Source organism: Notamacropus eugenii, chromosome 6, assembly GCF_028372415.1.
Source record: "Notamacropus eugenii isolate mMacEug1 chromosome 6, mMacEug1.pri_v2, whole genome shotgun sequence".
NCBI lineage: Eukaryota > Metazoa > Chordata > Mammalia > Diprotodontia > Macropodidae > Notamacropus > Notamacropus eugenii.
The window spans coordinates 218,670,120-218,689,288 of NC_092877.1; positions in this window are offsets into that span (position 1 = coordinate 218,670,120).

Sequence of the window (19,169 nt, forward strand, 5' to 3'; positions counted from 1 at the left end):
TCAGGTTGTATTCAATTTTCACCTTTCCTTGTCTCCCATGTCCTCTGGCCAACTACCTTAAAGGCATAACCTGATAACCCAACTGATATGGAGCTAACTCCTGTCTTAAGAAACAGACTTTCCAAAGAAAGAAATTCAGAATGCATTGAAATATGCATCCAAATTAATTATTTTCTCTTAAGCAGTATTCCTTCTTATCTATGTCATATATGAGAGATTATGAGGTATAATTGGTAGAAACATGACTATGGAGCCATGAAGATCATGGCTCAAGATCCAGTCCTAAGTTATATGGACTGTATGACCATGGATCAGTTATACCGAGGATAATATAAATAACAGCTATCGATCTTGATGTTTAAATGCAGATTTTCCTTTCATTAGGGCCAGTTCTTATCCACTAGGCTACACTACTTCTAGGTCCCCTCCAGGACAAGCTTCACCCACCCTCTAATCTCATTTTTGGCCAAAATCTTTCCTTCTGCTCTCCTAATATCTCAATGAATTTACTTGATATGAATCTCCTCAATGTCTCAAAGGGACTTCAAATACAAAAATTTGGCAATCATTTTAGTTTCTAATCCTCTAGCACAACAGGGAGAAGTCACAGACCCAGTAATACTAAGCTATTCACATCAAGAACTACAATACTAGCCAATGTTTAGTGACTTCACACACTTCTGAACTTATAGCATTAGTCATTCTCAGAATCCAAGAAACTTTATAAGCATAGAGTGAAGTTAGCTATATGCATAAGTGGAGGGAGTTTCCACATCACAGATTACTCATAATGATAAAAACCATAGCCCCAGACCAAAAAAAAAAAAAAACCCTCTTCCATAGCTGGTAAATAACAGATGGATAGCAATGGATGTTTTCTTTGACATTTTGCTGATAGACTTTGTTTTAAACTGGCAAAGGAGAAAACTGTGGGACAAAAAGCATTTTGTATTTCTTATTAGTCATGGTTGTAAAGGAAGGAAGGAAATTGTGAAAAAGCTGCCAGAGTTGCTAGCAACCAAAATTGAGGAGCTCTGCAACATCCTTACCAACAGAAATAGACATTGAAATGGAAATAAATGTACTTATTTTATATGGTAAATCTTTTCTAGTTGTAAAGGAATGATTTTCTTTTGTAGTTCCTTCTTTTTCTGTATATTTTTCTGACTGAAACAGAGAGAAATGGGAAGGATTAGATACCCTAAAATTATTTCAAATTTTAATTAGAAATTATCTAACTTGATAATATCTTGACAAGCAAATAGGTCTTTTATGTATAGACTTGGTAAAAAAATGATGGGAAATTACTATAAAAACAAGGTAGATAAATTGAGGGCTAGAGAATCTCAAATGGTACCCATAATAAAGGTAAAAGAGAGTGAGAAGAAAACACACACACACACACACATACACACACAAACACACTCACACACACTCTGAGAAGTAAAACCCAAAGCTTGTAACAGAAAAACCTGGGTTCAAGTGTCACCTCTGAATGATGCTGACTGAAAAATCTGTAGGTCACTTTATGTTTTTTGTCTCAAACAATTCTTAATGGTTTTAAGTTGTAGAAAATTGCAATCTGTTTTGACAAATACAGTCTCTGCCCTATTCCTCCCCAGTCCCCACCAAGATTCTGTGTTCCAGTGAAATCATAGATAAAGAACAAAACATTAAACAATTAACACCTGTTAATGGAATCTAGATAAACATTTACAACTATATATATATATACACACACCTGTGTTATTTATAAGAAAATCAATTTCATGCATGCTAAATTTTTAAAAGAAGAAATTAGTGAAATGCTTTACCTGGACATTTTCCAATTAATGGTCATACCTTATAGGTGCTACTTTGGCAATACCCCTCCCACCTTTTACTCCTTTCTACTTCTATTGCAACCTCACTATTTCCCTACAAGTTTCAAAGAACCACCTAAGTGGTGTCCTTATATCAATTATCTCTTCTCTTTTATCCATCCTTCACACTTCTCCTTGATGAAAATTTCTAGGATGCTAGTGTGGGAATAACTATTCCACTCTTTTGCTGGGAAAAAGTTAAGGTAGCTAACATTTTGCATGTTAATAAGATATAAACAGGCAAAACTAAGATCTCATTAATCTCTGTAAACAATTTATAATCAAGACCCTCCATAACTTATCTATGAATGACTTTTGGAGCCTGAGTTGAATATAATAGAAAAAATGCTAGATATGAAATCAGAAGCCCTATATGCAAAATGAATCTTTGTAAGTAATATCTGTATGACATTAATAGACAAAGCACTTAACCTATTTGTATCTCAATTTTCATATCTTTAAAAATAGTTGGATCAAGTCATGTCTTTCTTAGAGCTCCGATGCTGTATTATTAAGATCCCTTTTACTACTCTACATTATAGATTCTTAACCTAGGGATTATAATGAACATGTAGTTATTATCTCAATTATCTCTATCTTTATCCATCTCTATAAATGTATAGCTATATTTCGATATATAGAGATAAAATAGATAATTATATATTGAAATAACTGGTTTCCTTTGTAATCCTCTGAATTTTACTTTATGCATTTAAAAATGTTATTCTTAAGACTTCATAGGTTTCTCCAGACTGCTATCATATACAAAAAAAAATGGTTAAGAATTACTAATTTAAAACTCTGATTTTTCTTGATAACAAATGTAAAATTTGTTTGATGTATTGTATGAAAGATAAAGGATTGTGAATGAAAACTCAAATTAAATTCCTGTTAATGTCCTTTGAAATATGTAATAGCAAAATAGGAAAATCTTTTATCATTACATGACAAAAATAAATCTATCATTTTTCTTAGTTTTGGTATTCCTTTTGCTAATGTAAATAGTAACTCCTCTATAACTATGAAGATGGATTTTATGAATAAATGGAGTCAAAATAATTGCCAGCCTATGACAGAACTGGTTTTGAGTGCATCCAAATTTACTTACACTGGTTCTTCAAGAAGAGTCACATGGGTTACTGAGTTACTGGGCATATACACTGAATCTTCTGGTTTGAAGAAATCTTCCAGAGCTTCTTTCCTGTCTGGGAATGCAGTGCCACCTTCACCTTATGTTGAAATACTGGTGTACGATTGCATATTCAGAATTTATTCAGATATAATTGGAATATCATAGTAGGAAGGATTTTATACTCTAAGGGTTTATAAAATCATTAGAGTATAAATTCACAAAATCACTGCATAAAGGTCCTTAGAAAAAGCCAAAGTAATAAACTGGATGTAAAATATGATTGAGAACATTTTAAAGACATACCAGACCTCAACCATGTTACCCATGAGACTGCCTTCCCATGTGAAATGTCCACTCTTAGGATCTTCAAAGATCTCCCAAAGGAGGCTTGCATAAATGGTAAGGCCATTATGCTAACTAATTAGAGTAACAGAATGTCAGATATTTCATTATCTGAAACTCATTACCTCTCATTCTCACCATCAGAAGGAAAAATATTACATTGAATAAAACAGCTTTGAAGAGGAAGAAGATGGTGGCAGAAGTTAGGACATATGAATCCAAAGGACAGCAAATAACTATGGATTTCCTGTACTTAAAGATTGCTGAAGTGTAGAACCCAAGTTCTAAAGAAAACTTCAACTGCTCTGCAATTCTCTCTCTAGCCAATATCATACTTCCATTAAGTAAAAGGGCTTTGGTCTAAAATAGGAGAAACAAGAAAGAAATGTTAAATTGAACAAAATTCAAAAACTTAACCATAAACTTAAGTATCTTCAAATCTAGTGATATAAAACTCTCTTTCTGTAATATTCACACATCAGGCACAGTTATAGTTATGAATGTATATGTATAATATATGCATACACACATATACATATGTAATTGCACATATATATACACATATATATATGTATATACATATGAATGGAGATTCACCTAATTTATATAGATATTTACTTAGGTACCTACAGAGATACATACAAACATTTAGGTGTATATTTGAAAGAAGATTCACATAAATTTATAGAGATATAAATATTTAGATGATTATCACCCAAATATATGAATGAGTATATGTATAAATCTATGACTGTGTTCATCTAAATATTTATATATGTCTTCATTTATATTTAAATGAATTATTTACTATCCATCCATCTATCTTTTAATAATAATTTCTGCTGATAGAACTGAATAACATTCCTTTGAGGAAAATTTGTATTCCACTTCTTTTTCACTTATTCACCTTCTCAACATAAAAGCAGATAATTTGCCACCAAGATTTCTCTGATTTCTAGCTTTTCTTTGTTTAGTCATAACTATTTCTAAAACAAGCAGTTATGATTTCATAGACTGAGGACTAGACTTTGTTGTAAGGAGGTACCAGATATAGAGACACAAATAATAATAATTTTAACAACCTTTCCATTGAAACATTTTAAATAATAAAATGTAGATCAAATATATTAATGCATGTGAAGACAGATTAAAAATAACTTCTAATTAAGTTGCTTCTCAAAGTTTTCTGGAGAGCATTGATCAGAACAACTTTCAAGTACTGTAAAAATATTGTAGATGGCATTTTTCTTTTCTTTCTTTTAAAGAACTTAATCTACTAAGCAAATAAGAGTATCTAAATTAAAACCAGGGTAACAGCAGAACAAAACAAAAAAATATAAACAATTACCTTCAAGTATCTAGCTTTTCTCTCATACCCAAAGGCAGAAGACCAACATTCTTAAATGAATAACACCTTATTTTAATACCTGAAAGGCAGGATGAAGGGACATAATAAGTAACCTTTAAAGACCTATTATTTTAAAAATGTAACATTGTATTTAAAATTCCTATCCATACTGTTGTTCAGCATTGAGATTTAGTTAATTATTTCAAAAATGACTTGTTTCCTTTTTGTTTGCATCTTCACTTTTTTTCTGTTCAATATACCCTTCTCTTACAATCTTTTATAAAAAATGAGTAAATTGATGAAAATTAGAGATATATGGTGAAAGAGAGAATAAGGGAGAGGGAAAGAGAGGGGGGGGGGGGAGGAAGGGAGGGAGAAAGAAAGACCCAGACAGAGAGACAGAATCAGAGACAGAGACAAGATGGTGAGAGACAGAGAAGCAATTCAGCGCAACTATGTAACAGATCAAATGAAACTGCTATGCAATTGTCTGTACCTATATCCTTTTGTCTCCTTTAAGAAATAAAGGAGATTGATTTTCTCATCTTTTGTTCTGGATCAAACATAATACTTATAATTATGCATCCTCCAGTTTTTGTTTATTTGTCTGATGTCCTTATTTATATTTTTGTAGTACCATAGTTTCTAATTTTGTTTACTTTCCTTTTCATCAGTTAATATAAATCTCCTTATGATAATCTGTACTTTTCATATTCATCACATTTCTTTCGTTTCGTATAATGCCCTACTCATTTATCTCTGTTTGTTTAGATTATATCTTATTGTCAGTTTTGTAAATATTTTGAATTATAAGGAGACTTTTGTATCTTTCTGCTCCTTGGTGGAAATGTCTAACAGAGGAATTTCTGAGTCAAAAGGGAAGGACATTTTAGCCACCTTTCTAGGGAGAAAGGAAGAAGCATTAATTAAGTGCTCACGATGTGCCACATACTACTGACCACATTTACAAATGCAATTTCATTTATCCTTCCCAACAAACCTGTCTGGAGGGTTTGATTATCATTTCCATTTCACAATCAAGAAAATTGATGCAGAAAGGGTTTCAGTGACTTGCTTATGGTCACATAGTGTATGAGGTCAGCTTTGAACTCAATTTTTTTTCTAACTCTAGGCTCACATTCAATCCACTTCAACATCTAGGTGCTGATTTTAATGTCACTTTTGCAAAATAATTCCAAGTTGCTTTCAGGAATGGTTTACCCAGGTACAGCTCAACCAACAGGCCAATGTCCCTAAAATGATCATTCCCACCTTTTGTTATCTTTGCCAACTTGAAGCGTGTGAGGTTAAACCTTAGAGCTGTTTTGATTTTTTTCATTTTTTCTATTCGTATTAATGTCTCATTATGATTTGTGAATTATAATATAGCTAGTGATTAATAAATATATATTTTAAATTAAATTATTTTATTTGTTTTCAGTGTTTGACAAACACTTCCATATATCTTAGATTTTTTCTCTTTCTCCCCCTCATTCCCCCCTCCCTCTCCATTCCCTCCATGAGACGGTGTGCAGTCTTATATAGGTTCTACACGTATATTCCTATTAAATACATGTTGCATAGAAGAATAAAATGAATGGGAGAAACCACAAAACAAAGCAAAACAAAATATAATAGAAAAGAGAATGGTCTGCTTCTATCTATGATCCAATTCCATAGTTCTTTCTCTTAATGTGGAAGATGTTTTGCCTCAGTATTTCATTGGGAATTTTTTATGTCCTTGCAATGTGGTGAAGTTCCAAGTCTACTAGAAAAATTCCTCACACACTGTGGTTGTTGCTCTGTACAAAGTTCTCCTGGTTCTGCTCCTTTCACTCAACATCAGTTCATACAAGTCTTTCCAGGCCTCACTGAAGTCTTCCTGTTTATCATTTCTCATAGCACAATAGTATTCCATTACATTCATATGCCTAATAATATATTTTTACTTAGTTAAAATTATTCATGAATTATTATTATCATCAGATCACTGGGGCCAATTAATTCTATTAAGACAATACATGAAAAAATCTTTTATTAAGCTGCTACTATATCCCAAGTATTGTACTAGATGCTGGGAAATGAAAATGTGAGACAATATTTGCCTTTAAGAAACTTAGATTTTAATGTGGGAGAAAATACATATGAGGTATGGTAGCCGGGAAAAGAAGCATTACTTTGGCAACTGACAGGCATGGCAAATAGAGCTCTGAATAATCAAGTCTTAAACATATTTAAAAGCAAGAACAGTATTGATTTTACATTTTGCTCCCAGAAAAAGGGGTCAAAACCAACAAGAGACAGAAATCAGTTGGTTGTTGCCTTACAACAATGGCACTGATGGTAAGATATCTGGAGTAGATGGGATGAAAAATGGCCTGGAGCAGGGAATACATAGTACATTAGATGGGCTTGTACTGAATTTCTCATCAGTTAGGAATTCTGATTTCTAGACTGGAATTGAGAGACTCATAAGCTCATAGATTTAGAGCTAGAAGAGACTTCAGGGGCCAATTATTACAGTTTCTTTATTTAAAGATGAAAAATCTGATCACCAGCTTAAGCAATCTGCCTAGAATCATGCATGACATAAGAAACCTTTACAATGGATTTTGAGTGCAGGTATTCTAACTCTAGCAGACAACTAGATGACTCAGTGGATAGAGAGATGGGCCTAGAGTCCCAAAAATCTAAGTACAAATCACTGAGCAGACACTTGCTAGCTGTATGATCTTCCATGAACTACTATTTGCCTAGCAGCCAACCAGGTGGCTCAGTGAATAGAACACTTGACCCAGTCAGGAAAACCTGAGTTCAAATCTGGACATAGACACTCACTAGTTATCTGACCCTGTGCAAGTCATTCAAACTCTGTTTACCTTAACCCACTGGAGATGGAAATGTATCTTTGCCAAGAAAACCCCATGCACAGTAGGGTCCACAGGCTCACAGAACTGGATATGACTGAATAATAACTTCTCTACCTCTAGACTTTATTTTTTAAAATGTAATTAATTCATTTTTAGTTTCAACATTCACTTCCATAAGATTTTGAGTTTTTAATTTCCATCACTTCTCTTCCCCCCTCCCCAGATAGCATGCAATATGATACAGGCTCTACTTACACATTCATATTAGACATATTTTCACATCAACCATGATGTAAAGAAGAATTAGAACTAATGGAAGGAACTACACAAAAGAAGAAACAAAGAAAAAAAATAAAGGAGAGCAAATAGGAGCTTCCATTTACATTAAGACTTCAAAGTTCTTTCTCTGGATGTGGATAGCATTTTCCATCATGAGTCTTTTGTAGCTCTCTTAGATCCTCAGATTACCAAGAAGAGCTAAGTCTATGAAAGTTAGTCACCACATAATGTGGCTGTTACTGTGTAAAGTGTTCTCCTGGTTTTGCTTATTTCAATCAGCATCATTTCATATAAGTTTTCCAGGTTTTTATGAAATGTGCCTGCTCATCATTTCTTATAGCACAATAGCATTACATTGGTACCACAAATTGTTCAGTCATTCATTAATTGATGGACATTCCCTCAATTTCCAATTCTTTTCCTTGTGGAAAGAGCTGCTATAAATACTTTTTATACATGCGGATCCTTTTCTCATTTTTACAACCTGTTTGGGATACAAACCTAGAAGTGCTATTGCTGGGTCAAAGGGTATGCACAATTACATACTCCTTTGGGCATAATTCCAAATTGCTCTCCAGAATAGTTGAATCAGTTCACAGCTCCACTGACAACACATCATTGTTCCAGTTTTCCCACATCTTCTCCAACATTGATCATTTTCCTCTTTTGTTATGTTAGTCAATCTAATAGGTGTGATATGGTAGCTCAGATTTATTTTGATTTGCATTTCTCTAATCAATAGTGATTTATAGCATTTTCTTCATATGACTATAGATTGCTTTAATTTCTTCCTGTCTGTTTATATCCTTTAACCATTTATCAGTTGGGGAATAACTGTATTCTCATAAATTTGACTCAGTTCTCTATATATTTTAGAAATGGGCTGCAATCAGGATTGCTAACTCTGGTTTATCTTATTTTATTTTTTTTTTTACTTCAGCTGAAGCATAATATATTCTGCCCTAGTCTTTTACCTTTACATTGTTTGTATCCTTCTGCTTCAAAAGTGTTGCTTATAAACTACATATTATAGAATTATTGTTCTTTAATCCACTCTGCTATCTACTTTTATTTTATGGAAGAGGTCATCCCAATCACATTCACAGTTATGAAATACTATGTCTTTCTCTCTGTCCTATTTCCCCAACCCCTTGTTTGTCTCTCATTTCTCCCTTTTCCTCCTTACTAGAGTTTTGCCTTTGACCACTACCTCCTTTAGTCTGCCCTTCCTTCTCTCCACCCCCTCCCTTTTCTTTATCCTTTCCCCTCCTACTTTCTACAGGGAAAGTCAGATTTCTGTACCTAAGTGACTGTTATTCCCTTTTTGAGCCAAATCTGATGACAATAAGGTTCAAATAATGCTCATCTCCCTCCCTTCTTTCCTTCTCCTGTAATGTTTTTTGTGCATTTTCATGTGGTGTAATTTACCCTTTTCTGCCTCCTTCTTTCCTCTTCTCCCAGTACAATCCCTTTTCACCACTTAATTAGATTTTTTTGATCATCACATCAAAGTCATCTTATACCAATACCATCTGTCTATTTATGCCCCTTTTAAATGACATAATAACAATAAAGTTCTAAAGAGTTACAAGTGTCATCTTCCCTTGTAGAGATTTAAACAGTTTGCCCTTATTAAGAACGTTTTTTTCCTTTCCTGTTTACCTTTTTATACCTCTCTTGAGTTTTGTATTGAAGATCAAATTTTCTGTTGAGCTCAGGTCTTTTCATCAGGAAGGTTTGGAAGCCTGCTATTTCAGTAAATATTCATCTCTTCCCCTGAAACATTATGCTTAATTTCACTGGATAGTTGATCTCTCATTATAATCCAAGTTCCTTTGCCTTACAAAATATCACATTCAACACCCTCTGATCTTTTAATGTAGAAGATGCAAGGTCTTGCATAATCCTGAATGTGGTTCCATTATCTGGCTGCTTGAAGTATTTTCTCTTTTAACTGGTAGTTTTGTTATTTGACTACCATATGCCTTGGCATTTTCAATTTGGGACCTTGTTCAGGAGGTGTTTGGTGGATTCTTTTGAAGACTATTTTACTTTCAGCTTCTATGTAATCAGGGAAGTTTTCCTTGATGAATTCCTGAAAAATACGGTCTAGAATTTTTTTTTAATCATGGTTTTCAGTTAGAGCAATAATTTTTAAATTGTCCCTCTTGGATCTATTTTCCAGGTCACTTATTTTGCCAGTGAGATATTTTATGTTTTCTTCTTTCTTTTTCAACACTCTCTTTCTTTTGGACTAATTCTTGATATCTCATAGATTCATTAGCTTCCTCTTGCCCAATTCTAATTTTAAACAAATTGCTTTCTTCTATTAGATTTTGTACCTCCTTTTCCATTTGACCCATTTTACTTTTTTTTAGGAGTACTCTTCAGTGAATTTTTGTATGTCCTTTTCTATTTGACCAATTCTACTTTGTAAAGGGTTGCCTTCTATAGTCAATTTTTTTCTTCCTTTTCCAAAATACTGACTCTCTCTTGAAAATCTCTCATTTCTTTTCCCAATTTTTCTTCTACCTCATTTATTTGACTTTTAAAATCCTTCTTGAGTTCTTCCAAGAAGATTTTTGAGCCTGAGACCAGTTCATATTCTTCTTTGAGGTTTCAGATGTAGGGATATTGACAGTGTTATCCTCCTCCGAATTTGTACCTTGATTTTCTCTGTCTTCATAAAAAGAATTTATTCTTGTTTTTTGTCATTATTTGTTTTTGCTTTTTGCTTCTGGTATTTGCATAACTCCTGTCTTTTAGTGTTAAGTTCTCTTGCTGGAGCATAGTGGGTACTGACAAGTTTCTTGTGCAGGATGTCCCAGACCTGGTCACTAACTTTGTATGCTGTGGCCTCATGTGCTGACAGCTGGAGACTATAGAGGCCTGGCACCTTACCTGGTGCTGAGCTAAGGTCAGCAAAACTAGAGGTAGGATTACCAGTCCCTAAGCTAATCCTGCTCACCTGGGCCTTGCACTCAAATGTTTGGCTGTTGAAGAATGTCTGCCAGCCTGGAACTGTGCCTCCTGGATTTGTACCTCCTGGAGCTGTGGTAAAGTACTGATAGATTTGACTGCCAGAGAATGTTGGTATGCATGGTAGTTTTCAGAGCTGATGTCTACTGCTCCCTCTGACTGTGCTGAGGCACTTGGGGGTCCTGGTGTTGGTTCTTTCTTGTTTTACTGCTCTGGGGCTCAGGATCTTCCTGTGGTTTACTGAAGTGGGGTTTGCTGCTCATTTGCTGGGATGCCTCTCATCCTGTACAGCTGCCCATCCCCCAGAGGGATAAAGACCTTTTCTGTCAATCCCTCAAGCTTCCTGGACTGCATGAATACTGCACCCCATCTTTCTGCTGGCTCAGCTGTTCCATGATTTTCCTGGGGGTGATATTTTCTGGGCTTTCAGAGGTCAAAAAGCGAGGGTGAGGTTGATTTACATCTTATTCCACCATCTCAGCTCCCCTAACTCTTGACCTTAGACTAACTCTGCTGTACAACAATACTTCAAGGTGAATTGGATGATTCCCCCACTGAAGGTGACTTGTTCAAAAGGGTTATATTATAGTTGAAAGGAAGAGAAGACATCATTGTAAGGCATATTTTTCATATCTGATTTGTGTGGAGTTAAGAATAGTCTGGTTCAAGTGAACTTTTGTTTGCCATTTAAGATATTGAGCTCTTTCCAATTTGTTTAGAGAACTGTTAATTCATACATATTCTTCAGCCATTTGGGAATGCCATGTATTTATCCTAGTCACCCATATTCTTGGGAAATATTCTTTGTCAGAAATAATTGATACAAGGTTTTCTCTCCATTTAACTGCTTCTCCTCTTTACTTAGTTGCACTGATTTTGTCCATGCAAAGGCTTTTTTCAATTTCATGTGACCAAAGTGACCTGTTTTACTTTTTTGATCGCATCTTTGCCTAGTTAAGAACTCTCTGCCCAGACTCAGCTATGGAATACATCTCATCTAGATGTCTTCCATTTATTTTAATGGTATGAGTCCTAATATTATGGTAATATATGACATATTATTTGTGTAAACTCAAGTTCTGCAAAACCATTTTTGAGTTTCCACAGTAGTTCTTGCCAAATATGGAGTCTACTCTGAAACAATAAGAACTATTAGGTTTATTGAACCCTGGAATACTGATTTTAATCATTTTTGCTTCTTCCTTATTTACAGATTTATGGTGTATGGAGTAAATGCTCTGGAACATCCTGGAGGAAATAAATGGTACACCTGAGGTTAGCTAGTCTATTTCATTAATCTGTTTAATAAAAAAGAGAGAGAGACAGAGAGACAGAGAGACAGACAGAGAGAGAGAGAGAGAGAGAGAGAGAGAGAGAGAGAGAGAGAGAGAGAGAGAGAGAGAGATGTAAGTGTTGTAGTGAATACAGCACTGTACCTGGAGTTAGGATTACTTCAAATCTGGTTTCAAAACTTTGCTGTCTCCCTGTGTAACTTACCTAGTCTATTTGCCTCAGTTTCATCATCTATGAACGAGGAAAATAATAGTGTCTACCCCCTATAGTTGTTGAGAGGATCATATCAGAAAATATTTATGAAGTGATCAGCCCAGTTCCTTATTATCATTATCATCATGGTTATGGTTTTATAGGATAATTTGTAATCAGAGTATTTGAATTTTAATGGAGGTATTTTTGTGTAGTTTGCAGACTCTTAGACCTGAGGTCAGGAGAACTTTTCCTCTGACAAATTGCTCAACTTTTTTGACATTGGATTTCATCATCTATGGAACAGAGAGCAACTCCAGTTCTCATCTTCTAGGAGTGTCATGGGGATCAAATATGACAGTTTTGTGTGAATTTGAAATTTTCATTAAAAAGTCAGCCATTTTTCCTCATAATTTGATAAATAAATGAGCTTTATCTTGGGGGTTTTCAAGAAATTCATACAAGTGTTTATTTCACCACACTGTAGTTTTTCAACAATAGATATAAATGATTTTTAAGACTCAATTAATCAGAATACAACATTCCCAAATGATAACAGTGTACTTAGTTTTTTTTTCTAAAATTGAGAATAAATTTGAAAAAAAATTGAATTGGACACAATTTTAATATCCTAATGGAAGTCAAATGAAGCTTTTGGAGTTTTTTAAGTAACATAGAAATCCTTGACAGAATAATTCCATTTTCTCAGTGAATTTGACGAACTTGCAAATAAGGCATCAAGCTGGATTGGTAGAGAGATTTTCTCTATTTGGCAATTTCCTATATCAATGAAATTACAGACCGAGTGGCTTTCCCTTTCCCTAATTTGACTATTAGAGTAGAAAGTGAAGTACTATAACACTTCAGATCTTCTCTGATCCTTTGATCTATAAGTATCAACTTCTAACTACTTGAACAGAAGGCAAAAGAAGGACTACATAATAGATTGGTCTGTATTTTGTGTCATGTGAAGGTCTTCCAGTTTCTACACAGAATAGCAATAACCAAAAGATCAATAAAATTAAAACCCTTACACATTGTTACCCCAATTATGAACAAATGTCTGAGAAGGAATTAACTGATGTATTGAAGAATATGTGCTTGCTATCTATCAGTCTTAATAAATCTGAATTATTCTTTATGTCTGATTAGCTATGGAATAGTGAACTTTCTTTGACCACTATATCTTTAGAAGACCATCAACCAAGTCCAAATTGTGCTTTGTATTGTTAGGTGACATTTTTAGGCTGGCAAATTTAGAGAATTCAAATGTAGTGACACTAAAATTGAACATATTCTTATGATACGTATTGATCAATTTCTGGTAACTGAGTAGGAAAGGATGTGTGGGATATTTTAAGAGAGCTAGAATCTTTGGTGTGAGGGCTTACTGAGCCATTTTCAGGACTCTGCGTCTACCTTTGTGTTTACTTGCCACTCAACTCTCACTTATGGCTCCAAGCAGTTGTAGAATGCACAGCACACACACTGCAGTAAACCCACATGGGCAGATGAGTTAAACCAGTTGAGGATAACCTGCAGGCCTCAACCACAGTAAGGAAGGGGGATGCTTACCCCAATTATGTGAAGATGACCCTGGTAGAATGGGTGGACAAGAACCGTTTGTTCCAATGACCATGAAGGAAGCTGAAGCAGGTGCTTGGAGACCTTAGCATTGGTCAGACATTGAAGATGCCAAGGTCATCTGCTACATGCTGGGCTATCAACAATCACCTTGACTTTTGTGCAATTGGACTTTGATGATTCTGGAAGAGAGTCAGCTTGATGACTTGTGCAACTCTGCCTCACATATCCAATTCACATAAGAGTCAAGATATCACCCCATTATTTCATTGGTCCCCTTTGAAAACAAAGGCCAAACAGTTTAGTAAGGACATATTCATTTCGACTTTATATAAATTCTTCCTTGCCATTTCCCGGTTCTGTAAGATTTACAAAATTAGAATGTTGCCCTTTGTGACCTATGTGCACCACTAAACCTTTAGATTGAAAGTGAAAAGTCAATCGCCTTAACATTTGGTTTCCATTATGGCAAACATCTGTATATCTGGAAACATCTGTAGAATTAAATATTTCTATTTTCTTCCAGATGTTTGTCAGGCCAAAGATATAGACTTTACTTGCATGTTTGATTCACTAAATGCCACCCTTGTGATTGAAAGGAAGGAATGTTATTTTCAAGTACTCCCAACTTTTTTAGAGTAGCTCATATGTTGGGAGCTTGGCATTTGTACTTCAGGAAAACATTGTCTCATTTTCTCCAGAAGCAATATCTGTAAATAATGTGATACATGATGAATTAATTAAATTCAACAAATGTTTATAAAGTGCCTACTATGTATAAGACAGTGAGCCAGAGCAAATCTTTTGCATAATGTTAGATGAGTCAGAACTCAAAATATTTCATTATTCATATTGTGTTAGGCTCCATGATTTTCTTTTTATTTAGTAATACTAAAACTATCAAAATTATTTTAAAAAAGGAAACTTCATTTCATGCCAGAAACTTTAAGATGAAAGAAAAGTTCTTGTGCCTAGCATTTTAAACCACCTACATCTTTCACAGCGTGTATGCTATGCATTGCAATTGTTATGCCTTCTTATACTTAAGGATGACAAGAAAACATGGACATATTTTTCTTGAGAACCAGGGAAGCTTTAGGATAGGTAAAAAGAAAAAATCTTGAAAAAAATTGTCTACTCTTGTCAAATACTAGAGGGAAAGTTAACTAGACTAAATGTATACATGTATTAAGTTGACCTAATGCTGGGAATGGGGCCAGTTTTTTTTTTTTAACTGCAATATCATTATTTACAAAATAGGACAACTTACCAACACTATTAAAAAAGAAAACAGATACACACACATACACAAACACAGACCAAAACAAATACAAATGCTAACAAGTTTTGAAAGTGTTTACATTTCAATTCAGTTCAGTTCAACCAGTGTTTATTAACTACCTATGATTTGTCAAGCACTATGCCAAGAACTAGGGATGCAAAGGAAGAGAGAGAGAAAGAGAGGGAGGGAGAGAGAGAGAGAGAGAGAGAGAGAGAGAGAGAGAGAGAGAGAGAGAGAGAGAGAGAGAGAGAGAGAGAGAGAGAGAGAGAGAGAAAGAGAGAGAGAGAGAGACAGAGTGAGAGAGAGAGTGAGAGAGAGAGACAGAGAGAGAGAGAGAGACAGACAGACAGACAGACAGACTAAGAGACAGAGAGAGTCTGCCCTCAAGGAACTTACTACAAAACACAAATAACATAGCCTCTTAGATGTCATTACCTATGTTTGCTGTGCTGCTCATATAAGGTGCAAAGGCAGAGTCCTTCATGATATGGACCATGTACATTGAATAAATTATATGTGTATATGTGAATCTATATTGTCCTGAAGGAGAACAAGATATTTTCTTTTCATATTGAACTCACTTTTACCTGCTTTAGGCCTTGACAGATGGAAAATAACAAAATAATATTTCAAAATGTATAACATAATATGACACGTCAATCTTTGGCAGCATTCATAAATCTCGAATACAAATGTCCACCAAAGTAGCCATAAATAGGTTTTGTAAAGCAGTAATTGGTCTTCTTTCTTGTGCCTGCTTTAAGTAACAAATGTTTTAAATTATGTTGCATATGCTACGTTTGGTTGAGGCCAAATGCTATGGCATCGTATTTTGTACACAACTAGGGATGACGGACCAATTCCTAGGAAAATAGATATTCTATGTCTAACCATGTAAAGCCTGTAGTAAACCATTTGGAAAACATCCCTTTGTGAATGAATAATAGTAGGGGGTGTTTCTCTTTGCCTATAGGAAGAATTCTGGGCTCAAAACTTTCTAAAATTATCCTCCTTTTGTGCGGTCTCAACTTTTCCAGTAATTCAACAAGAAAGTAACATGGTTAAGTGCTTGATCAGTTCAGATTTAGAAGGAGGTGATGGTGACAGCAAGCCATAATTAGAAAATATTGCCCTAGAGGAAGAAATGCTTTGTGGCTGGGAGAATTCTGCTTTTCTGACTGCTCTGTTGTAGAGTATGGTTATTTTTGAAAGACAGTGTTAAAAGTATGCAAGTGCAGAAAAATTTGATTAGAGCAGAAATATATATGATAACATGTTCAAACTGTTTTTCATTAGAGTTTTAAGAAAAGAATAAAAAATGGACATCTCTTGAAGGGATTTCTAAAACTATCAATGTGAAGAGTAATCCAATATTTCAATATAGAAACTAAGGTGATTGCTAAATAACAAGCAATTTTTTCCAAGAAGAAAGCAAATTTAAATACCAGTATTAAATACCAACAAACCTGTGAAGAATACCGTTAAAATGTCATTTTTATATGCTTTATATATTATTATTAACTTTTCAAATCAACAGCTATTTTCCTCTTGAGAAAGAATAATTATGTTCCTAACAGATACGTGCATGCACACACATGCTTCACAACAGAGTAATGCCACACTAATATTTTAATTGGTGATAAACTATAACTTCAAATTTAGATAGCATACCAAATATTTAATACTTCAAAAAAACTTCATATGGATATTCCTTCCAATGACACCTGTCATGATCCCTCTGGCCTTAGTTATCATTTTCATCACTTTCTGGAGAGTGTAGGCCAGACCTTATAGAGCCCAGTTTGCTACACTACATTGGAATTAGATAAAATGAGATAAGTGATAAACTATCTGACCATAATTACTTAACTAACATGGGGGAAGGATATGCAGTGAGCATACATCACTGATTCATCTGAATGCAGCCTCTCCGGGAGAGGTCAGTTGAATTTTTCTTAATCCAGTTGCACCAGGCACCAGTGGTAGGCATTGGAGATACAAGGAAGTTGTATCAATTCTTTCTCATTCCCCAAGACTTAATTCTCTGAAACAATTTAATCTCAAGGGTAGTTTCAATGCCTTTGTCTACCTTGTATAGGGAGAAATCTGAAGGAAAATTAAACCAGACTACATGAGAAGGTCATAAATAATATTGCTCCTGCTACATGGAAGCAAAAGAAATTCTTCATATGGTGCTCAACTTTCTTTGATAAACCCTGTAGAACCTACGAAAGCTATTCTGCAGATAACAGTCACTATCTACAGTTCTTCCCTGGCTCCTTCACAAAAAGCTTAGTCAAGTTAAAGGAATTTTTCAGAGCTTGACATTTGCCAGTATCATCTTTAATATGTAATTTTGAATATTATCATCTTTAATATAATCACAACTGGTGGTGTGATTTAAATGACTAAGCCATTTCTGCTTGAAATAAGCTTTGTATTTCTCTTTGTTTCCTAGTAGAAACCATTGATTCATTGATTTCAAATCAAGTGGAGATTGTTTAGTCAAACTGTTTCATTATTGTTTTTCTGGAATCTGGCTACCCTTTTGTGTTTTGCCTGACTGTTTCCTCTACTTGGTGCAATCTCCATTCGTGCTTTTCTTTTTTTGCTTCCCAACCATTTGCCTTTGACTTTCCCTTAGGAATATACCAAATGCTACCTATTGGATGTCATGATAGAAAAAAGAAATTCTTAAGGTACAAATTTGTATAGGAGAGGAAGAGTCAAAGAGAATGGAAGGTCAGAGAGGTCTTGGGAAATAGATGAAATCTACTCAAAGCTAAGATAGAAATGATGCATATACATGTATATACTCATATATTAGTAAGTAAATGGCCACAGCCATTAAAAATAAACTGAATATGCAGTTATTTCAAATTTAAAGCATATGATCAACCTTATATGCTTTATCAATGTTCTAGGCAACATGGAACTTCCAAATAAGTATAAAGACTGCCATCAAGAAGCTTATAAAAAGAATTTCATGAGACTAGGCAATAAATACTTGAAAGCAAGTTCTACTTGACTATTGTCTTTGTAATAAAAACTTGCTAGTATAACATAAGACCGTAATAAATGTGTATTGAGTGATCACAGTCTTGCATTTGAACTTTGCTCCTTGTTACTTCTATCTAGTTCACTCCCTGGGATAGGAGGTGTGAAATTTGATTTTACTTTTGGTTTCGTTGTTGCATGTTTTTTCTTTTGTACTGTAGAAACTTTTAAAAGATCATTATCACAGAATTGCAATTAAAGCACATAAGGATGTACCAAAAGAGTTTAGAACCAATGCTAACTTATCTAATAGATAACCTCCCTAAGAACAAAACATAAATGCAAATCTTTGGCAAATACATTTGTGATATTATTGGGCTTGTTTTACTAGGCGTATTTTTTCTTTTAACCATTTCAATGAAACTAATTTTACTTCTGGAATAAAATATTTCCCAGGAATATTTGAAGTGAAACAGAAATGCTTATCCCTAAGTGCTTAAATATGGTGTGACATTCTCTGAAATATGAAGACTAGAAAACCATTATGCGTGCGGATTATCAAATAGATATTTTAAACTTAACCTTAATATTATTCCAAGAAAAGACTTTTTGAGCAAAGATCACTTTAAGCATGTTAGTTTAAAATGGATATGTATTGTTTTTGAACTATAATTTTCTACTTTTCTCACTATTCTAATGGTTACATTGTTTCAAGGCGCCATGCTGTTATCATTACAGATACTCCCTTGGCTGACCCATATCCCCACCCCTTTTAAGACTATCTTCAGGAGTACTGTGTCCATCACCAGCTAATGGCCAATCTTCTGATGATAAGGCTCCCCACACTTAGCTTGATTGATTCCCAGAAAATAGGTCATGTCTTTTTTGACTAATTGCACGATACCTTTCCAGAACAGTAGAAACACACAAATAAGAGAATGAACTCTATTGGAATTGTCCCAGACTCTAGAGTTACCTCCATGACTTAATGAGACAACCAGAGGAAGAT